Source organism: Corylus avellana, chromosome ca1 (genome assembly GCF_901000735.1).
Source record: "Corylus avellana chromosome ca1, CavTom2PMs-1.0".
Lineage (NCBI taxonomy): Eukaryota > Viridiplantae > Streptophyta > Magnoliopsida > Fagales > Betulaceae > Corylus > Corylus avellana.
Window position 1 is genome coordinate 21,515,233 of NC_081541.1, and position 18,493 is coordinate 21,533,725.

Below are 18,493 nucleotides of genomic sequence, written 5' to 3' on the forward strand. Positions count from 1 at the left end.
TTAGAGGACGAGTGAAGTCTCGTGAGGGTTTTCTAAAAATGTTACCCAAAAACATCATGTACAGTTCATGTTACCCAGAAATTAAAGTATCACTTCAAGATCATGATTTTCATTCATAAGCAAGCTTAAAAAGATGAACTCCATCTTCACAATGAATTGGAATTTCAAAGTTCAATTACTTACAAAGGACATGCTAAAACATCACAAGTTTGAAAACAGTGTGAAGTGAACTAACACAAATTTATGAGGCTTCCAAATCCTTCCAACATGTAATGTCCCCATATCTCAAAATTCACTGAAATCCCTATTAGAATGAACAACCATGCCATATTTCTTTTTCTCTTCTCTTTTTTTTTTTTTTTTTGGTCAGGTTGTGCAATGTTTGGTTCCTTTAAGCTTTCTAATTGACCCATATAGCGAGTATTAAGTCAATGACTCCTAAACCAGATGGTTTTAGGGCATTAGGTGTAGAGACACCCCTAAGGACCTACTAACTCGAGTCAAAGAGGCTACAAAACCAAACTACCCATGACATTGATCGAATCCAAATTTTTCACCTTTTGACGTGAACACTCAATGCTTTGAGGCAAGAGGTCCAGTTACTCAGTGAAAAGCCCATTAATGATCATTTATTTCATTTTTTTTTTCACAATATATATGCCACAGTGTCATCTATTAAGTCATCCAATTTCATCCTGGATACAGAAACACACATATTAGACCTCATGTCATACCTCACAAATTATGTGCTAATGTGCTTGTGTGATCAGATGAAACATGTGACTTTTCAACTGTCCTAAATGATGTACAAATTTAATTGTACTCGCAAGTGCACGAGTCGTGTGCAATATAGCATGTGTGCAAGTGCGAGGTCGATCCACAGGGATTTGTGTTGTGTAAACCAATTTCTATTTAAACCAACTCTATTTTAACCTAGTTCCGAATTTTGTGATTTTTGTCGTGCAAAATAAAACATAAACTAAAGAAAATAATGAAATAAAATGGTAAAGAACACTAAGGTTTTAGAATTCACTTCGCCAAATCTTAACTCTATATTCTCGTATTTGTTCCTACAATCGAAAAACTATATTCGATGTTTTACAAATATCAAGTTTAAATCATTCAATGAATCCACCCATTTTTACAAATCACAACAAATATCCGATTCGAAATTAAATCATCCTATGTATCCGTTTGGTTAACGAATCACAACGGATATCCGATTTCAATCGAATGATTTGATGTATCCGAAGGATGAAACACATCAAATATCCAACTCCAACACATAATAGTTCATCACATTCAATTAAAAGATATAAATCAAGCAATTGAATGAAAATCTACAACATCCTTATTTGAAGTCAAAATTGTATAAACAAAATACGAGAATACATGAGTTTGTCAATGACGAAGCTTCATCTTCAACCTTAGTTGAAAGATTTAGCCTCTCATGATAACAAAAATAATCACCAATTGAATTGTCATCATTGAAAGAATAAAACTTACAATGGAAAACAAAGCAAAAGCTTCCCCACGGCAATACGTCGTAATTCAGCTTAAAACGGCCTCCTCCAATTGTGAGGCTTAGAGGTCTATTTATATGGCTTAGGAGAGCCCTAGAAGCCCTAGTAATCCTAGGAATTTCGGAGATTTAAGTCCAAGCCCAATTAGGATAAAGAAAACCTAAGCCCAAATCGGAATAGGATTCGCCCAGAATTGCGGTCCTATCTTGCGGCGTGATTTTGGCCTTGCGACGCTCCGAATTGGGAAAATGCTATTTCACAATGAATTGTAGTAGTTTGAGTTAGCTTTCCAATGCCGCTTGAGTCACCTCAATCGGATATCTGAGATGAAAGTTATGGTCAAAATACCGAGACATATTCAGAATCCAATTTTGCATCCAATCCGATTTGACTTCAAATTGAGAAATTCCGAATTAATCCTTTCCTTTATTTGATTAAACTTTAACCATGATTGGTTAAGCTTAACCATATCCTCTAAGTCTTCCCAATTTGCCCCTTTAAGCTTGGGATTTTTCCAGAAATGCTTTCTTTTCTTCCAAAAGCCTATAAAACAAAGAAAATACAAAAAGACAGTAAAATGTCCTAATTAACCAAAACCAAAGGATTAAAACATGCAAGTTAAGGGCTGAAAATATAAATATTTTAGCACTTATTACACCCCCAAACTTACATATTGCTAGTCCCTTAGCAATACAAAACTAAAAACAAGATTGGAAAAACAGAAAACAAAAGATAAATCCATCTTTCGTGGGATATACGATTGCATTTAGCGCATGCAACAAGCCTTTTAAACCCCTAGGTATCCCTAGAGGACGAGTGAAGTCTCGTGAGGGTTTAACATGAATGATACCCACAAACATTTATGCACTATGTTATTTCATAAACAAGGACTTCCACACAAACACATAGTTTTTAACATCATGAGTAGGTTTATCATAATGAACACCACAATCACATCATCAAGATAAGCACAAATCATTCAACTCAAAGATGGAAATTTGAGACAACACATGTTCCAATAAGTGCAATGTGAGACTAACATAAAATCCGGAGGCTTCAATTTATTCTCAAACTTGGGTGTACTTTAGATGTGATAGGAATTTGCTCAGATGAAACAACCAAGGCTTAATTTTTTTTTTTTGTTTTTTTTTTTTTTTTTGTATAGGCTGTGCAATGCTTAGCTTCCTTAAGCTTTCTAATTGACCCATGTAACGAGTGTTGGGCCAGAGACTCCCAAACCAAATGGTTTTAGGGCACTGGATGTAGAAACATCCCTAAGGGCTTAATTACTCAAGTCAACTAGGCTACGAAGCCAAACTAGCCATACAACCAACCAAGTTAGGTTTCTCATCTTTTTACGCGAACACTCAATGCTTTGTGAGGCATGAGGTCCGGTTACTCAATGAGAAGCTCAAACTGATTTGATTTTTTTTTTTTTTTTTTCAAGCCATGGTTTCATCACACTTCATCCTACCTATCTCAAAATATACCCTAATCAAGTCAAATCTTATACCTCACCGATTCTGTGCTAGTGTGCTCGTGGTGATAAACTCGAACATGTGAAATCTCTCTAATCCAACAATGAGTCAAAAGACTCAGATTCCTACTGACATGCTGTGTTCAAAATGCTAAACAGACCAATGACATGCAAACCACAGAATAGGTGTTATCCTTGCTTAATCAATAACATAGCAGATTTTTTTTATTTTTTATTTTTTATTATATATATATATATATATATATATATATATATATATATATAACAAAACAACACGAATAATTAAGGAAAAAGACAGAGAAATGTCTACCCCACCCCCAAACTAAAATGACACATTGTCCCCAATGGGTCCAGAGATACAATACCAGGTGCGCGGCGCAAGTCGGGTGTAACATAGGAGAATGCTCCCCCAAACTTGAATGGCAGACACTTGCCCTGAAAAACACAACAGAAACAAACAAACAAGATAAAATGGTAAGGGAAAGAATGAGGGTTGCCTCCCACAAGCGCTAAGTTTTAAGTCTTCAGCCAGACTCTCCACAAAAGACGACAATCACTCAGAATAACTCGGATCCTCCAACAATGTCGTCTCAATCTCCTTACTCCTCAACTCTAAGAATGGTTTTAATCTCTGTCCATTTACCTTGAAGGTGTTACCATTCTGAGGATCCTCAATCTCGATGGCCCCATGAGGAAAAACTGTCCGAATGATAAATGGGCCTGTCCACCGAGATTTCAACTTGCCTGGAAAAAGATGCAGCCGTGAATTGTAAAGAAGGACTTTCTCACCAGGCTCAAAAGATCGTCTCAAAATGCTCTGGTCATGAGCCTTCTTCATCTGTGCCTTGTACAACCGTGCAGACTCATAAGCATCATTCCTCAGCTCCTCTAATTCATTGAGTTGGAGCTTCCTTTGTGAGCCAGCCTTCAAAAGATTGAAGTTCAGCTGCTTGATGGCCCAATATGCTCTATGCTCCAACTCCACGGGAAGATGACATGCCTTCCCGTACACAAGCCGATAGGGTGACATCCCAATCGGGGTCTTGAAAGCTGTCCTATATGCCCACAGTGCGTCACTCAATCGCATAGACCAATCTTTTCGATTGGGGTTTACCGTCTTTTCCAAAATATGCTTGATCTCGCGATTGGAAACTTCAACCTGTCCACTCGTCTGTGGGTGATACGGGGTGGCAACCTTATGTGTGATGAAATACTTCTTCATCAACTGCTCAAAAATCCGATTGCAAAAATGCTTACCTCCATCACTTATAATTGCTCGAGGCGTACCAAAACGAGCAAAGATAGTGTCTCTCAAAAACTGGACCACAACTCTGTGGTCATTGGTCTTGCATGCAACCGCCTCCACCCATTTGGACACATAGTCCACAGCAACCAAGATGTACAGATAGCCAAAGGAGTTCGGGAAAGGTCCCATGAAATCGATGCCCCATACGTCAAAAATCTCAACAATCAGAATGGGACTGAGGGGCATCATATTCCTTCTAGAGATACTCCCTAGCTTCTGACAACGCTCACAAGATATACAATAAGCGTGGGCGTCTCTGAAAAGGGTAGGCCAATAGAATCCACACTGCAAAATCTTGGCAGCGGTCTTCTTAGCACTGAAATGGCCTCCACAAGCATGATCATGACAAAAGGAGATGACATTGGATTGGTCATGCTCAGGTATACACCTCCTAATGATCTGATCGGGACAATACTTGAACAGGTAAGGATCGTCCCAGAAAAAATGTTTCACCACGGACAAAAATTTGGACCTATCTTGTCGCCCCCACTGCTGAGGCAGTTGGCCGGTGACAAGATAGTTCACTATGTCAGCAAACCATGGTGCGGGCTCATGAGCAATGTGCATCAATTGCTCATCAGGTAAAGTCTCCGAAATGGGGCTGGCGTCCTCAGTGTAATCCACAGTCAATCTAGACAAATGATCTGCCACCACATTTTCGGAACCCTTCTTGTCCCGAATTTCTATGTCAAACTCCTGAATTAGCAAAATCCATCGGATTAGACGAGATTTAGCATCTTTTTTGGAAAAAAGATACTTCAATGCTGCGTGATCCGAAAAGATGATGACTTTAGATCCTAGCAAATAGGATTTGAACTTGTCTAGCGCAAAACGACTGCCAACAACTCCTTCTCTGTGGTGGAGTAGTTGAGTTGTGCATCGTTCAGAGTCCTGCTCGCATAGTAAATGACATGGGGGAGTCTATCAATACGCTGCCCCAAAACAGCTCCAACGGCATAATCCGATGCGTCACACATGATCTCAAAAGGTACACCCCAATTGGGTGGCTGAATAATGGGTGTGGACGTCAGAATGCTCTTAAGGTCCCCAAATGCTCTCTGGCAATCCTCATCAAATACAAATGGGGCATCCTTCACCAACAACTTGCACAAAGGCCTGGCAATCTTGCTAAAGTCTTGGATAAACCGCCTGTAGAATCCTGCATGGCCCAGAAAAGAGCGAACCTCCTTCACTGTACGTGGGGGTGGAAGGTTGGAAATCAAATCCACCTTCGCTTTATCAACCTCAATCCCCCTCTGAGATATGACGTGCCCCAATACAATACCTTGCTTGACCATAAAATGGCACTTCTCCCAATTGAGCACCAGGTTCTTCTCCTTGCACCGTACTAATACCAAAGTCAGGCGGTGCAAACACTCATCAAAGGATGAACCAAAGACAGAGAAATCGTCCATGAAAATCTCTAAGAAACGCTCTACCATGTCAGAAAAAATACTAATCATGCACCGCTGAAAAGTAGCGGGTGCGTTGCATAACCCAAAGGGCATGCGACGGTAGGCGAAAGTCCCAAAAGGACAGGTAAATGTCGTCTTCTCCTGATCTTCGGGGTCCACAGGGACCTGGTTATATCCAGAATAACCATCCAAGAAGCAATAGTATGCGTGCCCAGCCAAACGTTCCACCATCTGATCAATGAATGGGAGTGGAAAATGATCCTTCCTTGTGGCGGCATTTAGCTTGCGGTAGTCTATGCAAACTCTCCATCCGGACTGAATACGAGTTGGGACCAACTCATCATCCTTGTTCTTTACTACCGTCAATCCAGCCCGCTTTGGCACAACATGAATTGGGCTTACCCACTTGCTATCCGAGATTGGATAAATGATCCCTGCATCCAACAACTTAATCACTTCAGCCCTCACAACCTCTTGCATAGTTGGGTTTAACCTTCTCTGTGGCTCCCTCGATGGCTTGGCATTCTCCTCTAAATGTATCTTGTGCATCACCACCGAGGGACTGATCCCCTTGATATCCTCAATGGTCCAACCGATAGCTTCCTTGTGCTGTCTTAACACCTCTAGCAATTTTTCCTCTTGAGCATCAACCAAATCCAGAAGCTATAATCACAGGCAAAGAATCTGCTGGACCTAGGAACTTATACTTAAGGTTATCCGGTAGAGGCTTAAGTTCCTTCTTTGGGGGATCAAGTGTTGTTGTCTCCTCCGTCTCACTGTTCACCAGAGGAGCAGTCTCCAAAATTGCATCTGCTTGTTCAAGCAACTTGTCCAAATCTAAATCCTCTCCGAACTGAGCAAAGCATGCCTCCAAGGGGTCTTCTATGCTTGATTCATTCACTGTCTCTTCCATAATCTCCTCTATCAAGCATACATTTCTCACTTCATCATACTCCAATGGTTGTTTTCTGATATCAAAGATATTCAGCTCCACTGTCATATTTTCGAAGGAAATCTTCATCACCCCTGTCCTACAATTAATCAGGGCGTTAGCCGTAGCTAAGAATGGTCGCCCTAGAATCACCGGTATTTGAATGCCAACATTCTTGATCGGCTCTGTGTCTAGCACAATGAAGTACACGGGGAAGTAAAACTTATCCACCTTGATCAAAACATCCTCAATGATTCCCCGTGGTATCTTAACTGACCTATCAGCCAATTGAAGTGTCATGGACATGGGCTTCAGTTCCCCTAACCCTAATTGTAGGTAAACTGAATAGGGTAGGAGATTCACGCTCGCCCCAAGATCTAAAAGAGCCTTCTCAATTCGACTGACTCCTATCGTGCAAGAGATGGTAGGACACCCAGGGTCCTTATACTTAATGGGCAACTTGCACTGAAGGATGGAGCTAACTTGCTCGGTCAGAAATGTTTTCTTTGGGACATTTGTTCTTCTCTTAACTGTGATCAAATCCTTCAAGAACTTCGCATAAGAAGGCACTTGTTGGATGGCGTCCAAAAATGGAATATTGATTTGGACTTGCTTGAACACTTCTAAAATGTCCTCAAACTTCCCTCCTTTCTTGGGGGCTTGCAACCTTTCAGGGTAAGGTGCTTTCGGCATAAATGACCTAGGAGGGTCCTCAATAATGGGTGTGGCTGTAGATGGCTCGGCATCTCTCTTCTCTTTGTTGCCACTCTTTTCCTTTTCTTGCCCTACAGGGTCTTCTTCTTTCTCAACCACCTGATTGTCCACTTGTCTTCCTGACCTCAGAGTGACAATTGCTTGCACATGTTCTTGTCCGTGTGCAGGATTTGAGGAATTCCCAACCATATATTGACCTTTTGGGTTGGGCACGGGCTGACTGGGCAATTTCCCTTTTTCTCTCTCACCCAAGTGATTGGCTATCTGTCCAATCTGACTCTCCATCTTCGCAATTGCTTGGGTGTTAACCATGGTGGCATTCTTTACTTCATCTATTGCTTGGGTATTTGCCATGGTAGAGTTTTTGAGCTCTTGTATGGTCTGGCTATTCGATTGTATGAATGCCTTCATCGTTTCCTCCAGCGATGATTGTGACGAAGATGCAGGATGTTGCACTGGTTGAGTTGAACGACCATGATTCTGTGAGGGAAATCCTTGATTCATTGGTTGGCTCTGCTTCCATGAGAAATTAGGGTGGTTCCGCCACCCTGGATTGTATGTCTCTGAGTATGGTCCGCTTGCTTGCTTCCTAAAGTCATTAAAGGCGTTCACTTGTTCCATGGCGCACTCGGCAAAAGCCGGTGAAAATGGACAATTCTGTGCTAAGTGCATAGGATTAGCACAGATTGAACAGCCATCAACATTGAAAGTGTTGGCGGCATTTACGGATTGACCCACTGCAAGGGCTTCAACCTTCTTGGTCAGAGCATCTATCTTTATCCTCAAATCAGTGTCCTCCTTAACCTCATAGATGCCACCTTTCTTGGGAATACGGGCAGATTTATCCCGACAACTCGAAAAATCCCACTGCTGTGAGCTGTCGGACAACTTGTCTAATGCCTTATATGCTGCATCCCCTGTCAAACTTAAGAATGCTCCCCCATTCATTGACTCGATCATACTACGGTTGGATTGGGTCAATCCTTGGTAGAAAAATTGAACGAGTCTCCACTTCTCATATCCATGTGGGGGGCATCTTATCAACAACTCCTTAAACCTTTCCCAACACTCTGAAAATTTCTCATCCTCCTCTTGAGTGAAGGAGCTTATTTCCTTTCTGCATTCATTGACCTTTGACATTGGGAAATACTTGTTATAGAACTTGCTTAACAAGCTTTCCCAAGATGTAATGGATCCGGGCGTGTTGGAGTCCAACCATGCCCTAGCTTTGTCTTGTAGAGAGAAAGGAAATAGTCTGAGATGAACAGACTCTTCGGAGAAATTTTGAAATTTGAAAGTGGCGCATATGTCCTTGAATTTCTTTACATGACTATAAGGATTTTCAAGTTCTAGACCATGGAACGATGGTAGGAGTTGGATGACATGAGGTTTCAAATCAAAATGAGTAGCATTGGTTGGTGGCAACACTATACACGAATGGGATGTAGTGAAGTCCACAGGTGCGAACAACTCCCTAAGTGACGTAGTGAAGTCCACATTCCAAGCTCTAGCTTGCTCGGGATTTCCAGCTCTAGCATCCTCATGCTCAACCCTAGGTTCCTCTATGTTATCTTGTTGGTCTCCCATTTCACCTCTATCCTCACTCTCAACAGGTGCTCTCCGAGTTCTCCTAAGAGTTCTATCAATGTCGGGATCTAAAGGTGTCAAATCTAAGTTTAGGGATCTCCGACCAAGCATACACCAATCTCGAGTGTTCAAATAAACTGATTAAACAACAATGAATAATCACAGAAAGAACACAAACAACCAAACAAAAAAATAGAACTAACTATTCAACAACAATATACAAAAGAAATTTCAAAACAACAACAAAAAAATTGTGCTTAGCTGCTTCTGGTGATGCACTCGATCGCAGATGTGCGTTCGCTGTGCGCTCGTGCGTACTTGCAGAATGGATCAGGCGCAGGCACGCAGGCTGCTCACCGAAAAGGCTCGAGTGCGCTCGATCGCAGATGGAGTGCGATCGATCGTACTGACAGAAACTAAAATTCTCAGAAACTGCAGCAAGAAAAACAGAAACAACAAACCCCTTTTTCTTTTTCTTTTTTCTGTTTTTTTTTTTTTAAGATCAGAATGGCAGAAACAACAACAAATACAAATACAATAAAATAAAATTGCAAAAATAAAACAACTAGTAGAAAAATAAAACCAATTCAAATAAAAATCAATTTCACAAACAAACAAATCCCCGGCAACGGCGCCAAAATTTGATGTACAAATTTAATTGTACTCGCAAGTGCACGAGTCGTGTGCAATATAGCGTGTGTGCAAGTGCGAGGTCGATCCACAGGGATTTGTGTTGTGTAAACCAATTTCTATTTAAACCAACTCTATTTTAACCTAGTTCCGAATTTTGTGATTTTTGTCGTGCAAAATAAAACATAAACTAAAGAAAATAATGAAATAAAATGGTAAAGAACACTAAGGTTTTAGAATTCACTTCGCCAAATCTTAACTCTATATTCTCGTATTTGTTCCTACAATCGAAAAACTATATTTGATGTTTTACAAATATCAAGTTTAAATCATTCAATGAATCCACCCATTTTTACAAATCACAACAAATATCCGATTCGAAATTAAATCATCCTATGTATCCTTTTGGTTAACGAATCACAACGGATATCCGATTTCAATCGAATGATTTGATGTATCCGAAGGATGAAACACATCAAATATCCAACTCCAACACATAATAGTTCATCACATTCAATTAAAAGATATAAATCAAGCAATTGAATGAAAATCTACAACATCCTTATTCAAAGTCAAAATTGTATAAACAAAATACGAGAATACATGAGTTTGTCAATGACGAAGCTTCATCTTCAACCTTAGTTGAAAGATTTAGCCTCTCATGATAACAAAAATAATCACCAATTGAATTGTCATCATTGAAAGAATAAAACTTACAATGGAAAACAAAGCAAAAGCTTCCCCACGGCAATACGTCGTAATTCAGCTTAAAACGGCCTCTCCTAATTGTGAGGCTTAGAGGTCTATTTATATGGCTTAGGAGAGCCCTAGAAGCCCTAGTAATCCTAAGAATTTCGGAGATTTAAGTCCAAGCCCAATTAGGATAAAGAAAACCTAAGCCCAAATCGGAATAGGATTCGCCCAGAATTGCGGTTCTATCTTGCGGCGTGATTTTGGCCTTGCGACGCTCCGAATTGGGAAAATGATATTTCACAATGAATTGTAGTAGTTTGAGTTAGCTTTCCAATGCCGCTTGAATCACCTCAATCGGATATCTGAGATGAAAGTTATGGTCAAAATACCGAGACGTATTCAGAATCCAATTTTGCATCCAATCCGATTTGACTTCAAATTGAGAAATTCCGAATTAATCCTTTCCTTTATTTGATTAAACTTTAACCATGATTGGTTAAGCTTAACCATATTCTCTAGGTCTTCCCAATTTGCCCCTTTAAGCTTGGAATTTTTCCAGAAATGCTTTCTTTTCTTCCAAAAGCCTATAAAACAAAGAAAATACAAAAAGGCAGTAAAATGTCCTAATTAACCAAAACCAAAGGATTAAAACATGCAAGTTAAGGGTTGAAAATATAAATATTTTAGCACTTATCACAGTCATTAACCAGTGGTCAACCCAAAAGTAGCGTACGTCTGGTGATAAGCGCCAAATGTTGCACATTCAAGCCCCTTAATTTACATATGTTAATTCCTTAGCATTGTTATTTGTTTGATTTTGCTTTGTTTTTAAGTTTCAGGTTTCATTTGACAAACCTTTGGAAATTGGGCTTAAAAAGACAAAAAAGCTGAGCATTCTGGAACTAGGATCGAGCGCAGCACTCCTGGGATCGAGTGCACTGCGCTTGAACGTCTGTGATCAAGGATCGAGCGCATGCCTGCGCTCGCGCGCACACTAGCTAGGCTCGAGCGCACTGCGCTCGAGTGTACCAAGTCTTGGATCGAGCGCACTCGAGCGTACAGTGCACGGCAAGAATTCCTCTCCAGCATGGACTTGGATTTCAGTCTCCCAATTGGACTGGGAGACTGCTCTCCAGTTTTCTCAGGGTTTTTAGGGTTTCTAGGGTTCTCCTAATCCCTATAAATAGGGCTCTAAACATTGTAAATAGACACACCGCTTCTAGAGCAAAATTCAGTAAAATAGTCTGTGGAGCTTAGGAGATCATGAGCAGCTAAACCCAATTGTGGGGTATTGATGTAGTCCTTTCCAAGCACAATAGTTTGATTGTATTTAATTTCTAGTCTTTCAATTTATGCATGTTGATTGTATAACCCTGAGGATTGCTACAGTTGATTTCTGTTCTTAATTATTAAATGCAGTTGTTGTTTAAATTCCAATTCAATATTAGTAAAATTCTTATCTTGTCTTAGAAATTATTTTACTATTATTGAACTCAAATCATTCTTATTTTCTGTGATCATAAGAATGATGGTTATACAATGATACTTAATTGGCATGCAATCAATAGGATTAGATAGACCATACCTAGGGAAGACAGATCGTACTACACCCTAGTTTAGTGTAATTTAGGTAGATGGTCCATGCCAACCGAAGATGGGTTATGCTATTCCATTGATTGTATGAGATTATTTTTATGTCCTCTTGTTGAAATTATAACATGCATAGAATGAATTGCTAGAGTTAATTATGGTTAACCATTGATGTGCGGATCGTGGTGAAGTCAATACCCTACTCTCTCTCTCATACATTTACTTCTTTTATTTCCGATTATTTTATGCACTTCAAATTCACACAAACAAATCATTCTCTTCTAATTAAGTTGATTTTAATCTTTTAAATTCTGATAATTAAACCCCTGTAGTCCTTGAGGTTCGACACCCTCAATATAGCCCTATCCTACGGGACTCGTTCTATTGCGAGTGGTAATTTTTATAATTGATATTTTTTATCACAAAAATACCACATCATCTGGTGGTCCCCTGGCGTACTTCCGGTACTAGAGACAAGATCGTACGTACTGTACTACTGGGCGAACGGACGGTCAGAAAGAGGTGAGCTTGGGTTTTTGGCTCAAAACTTCTAGGAATCTTGGTTATGTGTATGGGCTTAGGTCTTTTGTTATAAAACCATGTTCTATGTAAAATCTTTTATTCGCTCTTAGTGGCAAACCTTTTAGTAAAGATGATTGTTTTATCGGGGTATTACACCATCATACTTGGGGATGAAGAAAATGTGGACAACATGGTGGAAGAAAAAGAGTAGCAAATTGAGCCCCCGTCAACTCCAATTTTGTCCAATGACAAGGAAATGAGTACTGAAGCTCATTCCTTCATCACTATCCCTCTTGAGACACATCATGAACCCCAAGCTTCATTTCCTCAATGTCTCAAAGAGCCATCTTATGCTAAACTTCTCAAGGATTTATGCACACAAGGTCACAAATCTAGGAACCATCTTCCTAGGAAAATCCGTCTAAGTAAGAAAGTTGGCTACCTAAGATGGCAAAACATTCTTTCTAAGTCCAATGAAGTTTTAAAGAAAAAAGGGTAGAGGAGATTGGTTGGATATCCAAATCAAAGAAAAGCGTAAACAGGTCAGACTCTGGAAGGTTCAAGTGCAGTTCTGTGCACTCCAGACCTCCAGTGGGTAACTGGGTTCGAATGAATGCCTTGTACATTCAAACCCACTAAAAGATTAGTACACTCGAGCACATCTGATTACTCTAGTGTATTGGCATTTTCCAGGTATGTGTTTTTTGTCCTCTATTTTATTAAATTTTCTTGTTTTATTTTCATTAGTGTGATTTTATTATATTTTGTGCTAACAACAATTAATCTTATGATGCCTATTTCTGTGAGAAATATTGTTGTGAGTTTTATGAGACAGGTGTTCTGGGGGTTAAGTTTGGGGGACACCCTGCCTTTTTCACACTTAGATTTTTCCTTCCCTTCTGGTAATATATTTCTACTCTATGAGAGGCTAAACCCTTAACTAAGATTGATGATGAAGTCTCACCAATAAATAGCAGCCATATCTTCATGAGATTTCGTACATTCCGAATATTTCAGTTTTTATATATTCAAATGTTTTACTTCAATTCAATTTGTGGATTATTTCATTTAATTGATTGCTTTAATTTTCACTTGTCAAAATATTGGATATTCATTGTATTTCGTTATATGGATACATCTGATGATTTGGTTTAAATTTGGCATTCTTTGTGATTTGCGCCAAGTACGGATACATTGGATGATTTAATTTAAATTTGATATCTTTTGTGATTTGTACAAAAGACGAATACTTTGAATGATTTAATTTATTCTTTTACGCAAAGTAGGACACAAATAGAATTTTATTGCTTATAAGAATCTTGATGATAATCAAGAGTGTTTTCATCAAGATTGTTATGTACAAAATTTTGGATGTATGCCTTTTATTACGAACGTTTCGTGGACTTGCGAGTAATTAAAATTTTCCCAACAGCTAAGGGCAGCTAGAGAAAGAATTATTTTCTGAACTCATTCATGATGTTAAGTTTATGACATTTTCGATTTTGCAATTATTTTAAATATAGACTTTTAAAGTCGTGCATTTAATGTTCTATTTAATGTTGTGTGTGTCTGATTTATGCGCCTTTAAAACTTATTGATTAACAAACCTAACCACGACGAGTTGATTAAGTACAACAAAATACAAACAGCCCTTGCTTTCCAAAGCGCAACATTAATCTAATTGGACCGACCAAAGAAAAAAAGGGCACCTATTCTGTAAGAAAATAAAGTAAATGTTGGTCACGTAGTGTTCATGATGTAATATGCATATGTTTTTTGCAGCCGTCTAGCCGTACGGTTCCACCTCCATTGGAGGGTTTTGCTTCAACGAAAAGATTATTATTATTATTTTTAAAAAAATAATCAAAATATTAAGAAAATTAAAAACCTTTTTTCTCGCAACGTCTTTCTCTTTCTCTCAAAATATAATATATATATATATATATATATATATATATATATATATAAGGAAAAAGTGTAATTAAAATTATTGAAAGTTGAAAGTTGGGGGAATAAGACAAGCGCTCCCATTAAGCATGTTGCCAGCCGACATGCTTTTACTTTCCTTGACAAAGCACCATTAATGGCTAGGGTTGTATCACACGTGTCAAGGAAGTGCACTTCTTTTGTTAAACTTTCAAGCTTAGACGTGCAATTGCACGCCACTCTTTGAAGAAAATTATGCTTTTTATATAACCAACAAACTGACAAATTAATTATATTTCTTAACTAATTTTTACTTGGTTTGCAATTTCCCAACCCCCCACTTTCATTTCACCCCAACTCCACTAGAGGTTGTGGTCCCCTTGGCGGAAAACTCACAATTGCTCATTTAATTATTTCTTTCCTTTATTCATTGCGTTTGCTCACGAGTATAAGTAGGAAGGTTTTTTACGTTGTGGTTTATAATTAAATAAATGGAGAAAAGTCTACTTACTTTTCAAACTATCACTTCCTTAATGAATGTTCTTTTAACTATTGATCAAATTAATATCCTCAAAACTACCAAAAATCGTTAATATCCTTTTAAAGCCAACAAAAAAAGAAACGACTTTTAAAATTTTTCAATGAAGCAAAAATACCCTTATAAAATTAGAAAACAGAAGAAAAATTAGGATAAAAAATAAGGAGGTGATTGGGGTGGTCGAACCACCCCGGACACCATGGAACTAGAATTGTATAGATGATTAAAAAATAGCTATTGGGGATAGTGTCTTAAAATCCAAATTTATTGTAAGAAATTTAGTTTATATTGAATAAAGTTGTTATTCACTAGTGTTAGGTTTATTTTGGCCTTATTCAATGATCAAAACATGTGTTTGTATTTTCGCATTCCTTTCCCAAGTGTCGGGTTAATATTGGAGGTATTTTGAGTTTCATCATTAAATGGCCAAAATGGGAGATTGTTAGGTTATTTTGGCCTTATTTAATGATCAAAACATGTGTTTTGTAATATCTCATTCTTCCCCAAATGTCGGGGTGAAGATTGGATATTTGATAAAGTTCTCTACCTTCCCCATTGGATGTTGTTGTGCAATTATCCACATAAATCAATAGGCGTATAATTGTACGTTTTACTCACTGTTGAGTGCCAAAATATTCATATTTTTAGCCCTTAACTTACATGTTTTAATCCTTTAGTTTGGTTAATTTATGCCATTTTACTTCATTTTTCTATTTTCTTTGTTTTATAGGTTTTTGGAAGAAAAGAAAGTGTTTCTGGAAAAATTCCAAGCTTAAAGGGCAAATTGGGAAGACCTAGAAAATATAGTTAAGCTTAGCCAATATGGTTAAGTTTAATCAAATAAAGGAAATGATTAATTCGGAATTTCTCAAATTGAAGTCAAATCGGATTGGATGTAAAATTGGATTCTGAACACGTCTTGGTATTTTGACCATACTTTTCAGTTCAAATATCCGATTGAGGTAATTCAAGCGCCAATAGAAAGATAACTCATAATGCTACAATTCATTGTGAAATAGAATTTTCCTAATTCGGAGCGTCGCAATGCCAAAATCACCCCGCAAAGTAGGACCGCAATTCTTGGTGAATCCTATTCCGATTTGGACTTAGGTTTTCTTTATCCTAATTGAACTTGGACTTAAATCTCCGAAATTCCTAGGATTACTAGTGTAACGCCCCGATATTTGAACTAGCAAATATCGAAGTCGTGACGCTGCAACTTTAGAAAATACAATCTTACAGCGGAGTATGTATATTTTTTCTTTTTCTATGACCTAAGAATAACTTACACAACACAGTTGAGCTGACTGAAATACCTCGAGGTGATATATTATTAAATAAAATAGAAACATGGTTTTCATTACAACATATGTACACACTAGGTGTACCAAATATATGCCACAGACGGCACCTAAATTAACATAGTAATATCTATTAAGTTTACACACATCACCATACATAATAAAAGCGATTAACATAAATGAGACTTGCTCCATAGAGTAAGCATAAATCCTGCAGCAAATGGTCTATCAACCATCAAAACCAGTAAAAGGACCATCGTCCTCACTTTCTATCCCTGCATCAAGATCTATGTAAAGATGACGTTATCATATTTACATAGGCAAACAAGTGAGTAATCTATTTTCCTAGATATAAAGACTAAAAAGACTAGTTTGAACAAATAAGATTAAAGATTAAAATATATAATAATGAATGAGTTGTGAATGCAGCGTAATGACAGATTAGTTTGTGTTTTATGATAATCTTTCTTCAGACCTCTTCTCATGAGCTCTCAGCCCGCTTACGTCCGTTATGTCCCTCACACTTTAGAGGTTTACCTGTTTGGTGCTGGCAACTACACCGCCCCAGCTTAGTTATATATTAGGCCTGTTGGACGGTTATATACCCCCATCCACTGAGATACCGACAGTTCCTCGCGGCAATCCACCCAGCTTGTTTTTAAGGTGGCTATCTTATCAGCCAATTTTATTAGACACATTATGCAGCAGTTGTATTGCAAAATTATATCAATAAGACAAAATAAGAATTCCTATAACAATAAAACAAAGCTAGTACTCAGTAAGTATATCCATACTTACTCTCCTTAGTGTAGTATTCTGCTCCACTTCCAATAATCCTTTAGAAGTAAAACTCCACCAAATCTTCTCTAGGTAGCTAGTTTTAGAAAAACGCTTGAACACTACAAGAAAGATCTTAGGCTATATGGTATTTTGACTAGAAGTAAAAATGAAAGGAGGAGTAAACAATTTTACTTGTTCTAAGATTGTAAATAAAAAGCAAGTGAAAGTGACTATAGCTTAGGCTCTATTTATAAGAGAATGAATGGTTAGGATCTATTTTTTAAACCTTTGATCTAAGGGTTGAGATGTATTTAAGCAAAAGAATGAACCTAGTCCATATTTCATACTCTATACCAATTAGAATTTTCGTCCAAAATGAGGGCAGTGTATCCCGATCCATTTTTCAATGTCCAAACGTACTCCGATTGACATGAAATTTTGAGAGTAGATAGAGGACTCCGAGACAAACATTTTATATTTTTGGTTCGACTTCATCCGAGTTCGTTTGAGTCTATTTTTGGCCTATACAAAGTTTCTAATTCAACTTAGGCTTTAACTATTTGCATTCCCACTTGGCCACTTGCCTTATTAAATCATTATAATCATGATATTTACTATAATCATCATTACTAGAAGACTTTAAGCTTTCAACAAAGGTGGCTAGCCTTGGTATCTTTCTTTAACAGTTTTAATCTCATTTAGACAGTATGAAAATTAAGACACTGCTTTTTAGGCTAAAAAACTGAAAAGCTTCAAATTAATTTATGACTTTGCTAAACACCAATATAAATAATTTATTCACTAGATTGGGTTTGATTATGCCCATAAACATATTAGTGAAGCTAAATTCTTAGAATTGAAGTAATATACATAAGAGGTCAAAAATCAATGTAATATACCTTTAACACTAAATAGTTATTTAATATCATTAATCCACATATCATTGTTCTAATTTATCGATTATATTTTTAATCTATTTAATATTATTTAAATAAGAGTTTTAAAATCTAGGTCGTTACATTCTACCCACCTTATTGGAATTTCGTCCCCGAAATTAAGGCATTCAAATTATCACATAACCTCAATATGAGTGACTCAGATTTTTATCTTAACGTCTAATCCTTAGTCTTATTTTACACTTAATCCCTAAGCTTTTATCGTACAGTAATATTCTAAGAAAAAGGGTGTAAGAAAATAATGTTCCTCAAATTTTCTATTCATATACTCTATAGCTCCGACGTACTACGTCTTAAGTTTCAATGTTTTCACTTAGGTACTACACTTTTATACAGTACCATGATTTATCTACCATCTCAAAACATCGACCAAAGCATTTTAATAATATCACTTCTTATCCCTAAGGTATCCCTCAACTTTTGTAGTTTTGAACAATACCCATATAAGCAATCATGAAATACCATTTACTACGTAATAATATATATATATGTACTTACCGAGTGATATATCCGGTTTAGAATAATTGTGGATATTTGTCATGTATTTCTCTCGTTCTAGTTCCCAAGAAATTTCTTCTACGCC

The 18,493-nt window shown here is 37.6% G+C and overlaps 1 long non-coding RNA gene across 1 annotated transcript; it reads right to left on the bottom strand.

Annotated features, from left to right (window-relative positions):
- Positions 1-16,177: 16,177 nt before the first annotated feature.
- On the bottom strand, positions 16,178-17,082 carry LOC132167042 (uncharacterized). Its single transcript, XR_009438647.1, has 2 exons — positions 16,973-17,082; positions 16,178-16,461 (listed from the first exon to the last, which is right to left on the bottom strand). It is a non-coding gene; the product is annotated as an uncharacterized LOC132167042 (long non-coding RNA).
- Between the last annotated feature and the right edge of the window lie 1,411 nt (positions 17,083-18,493).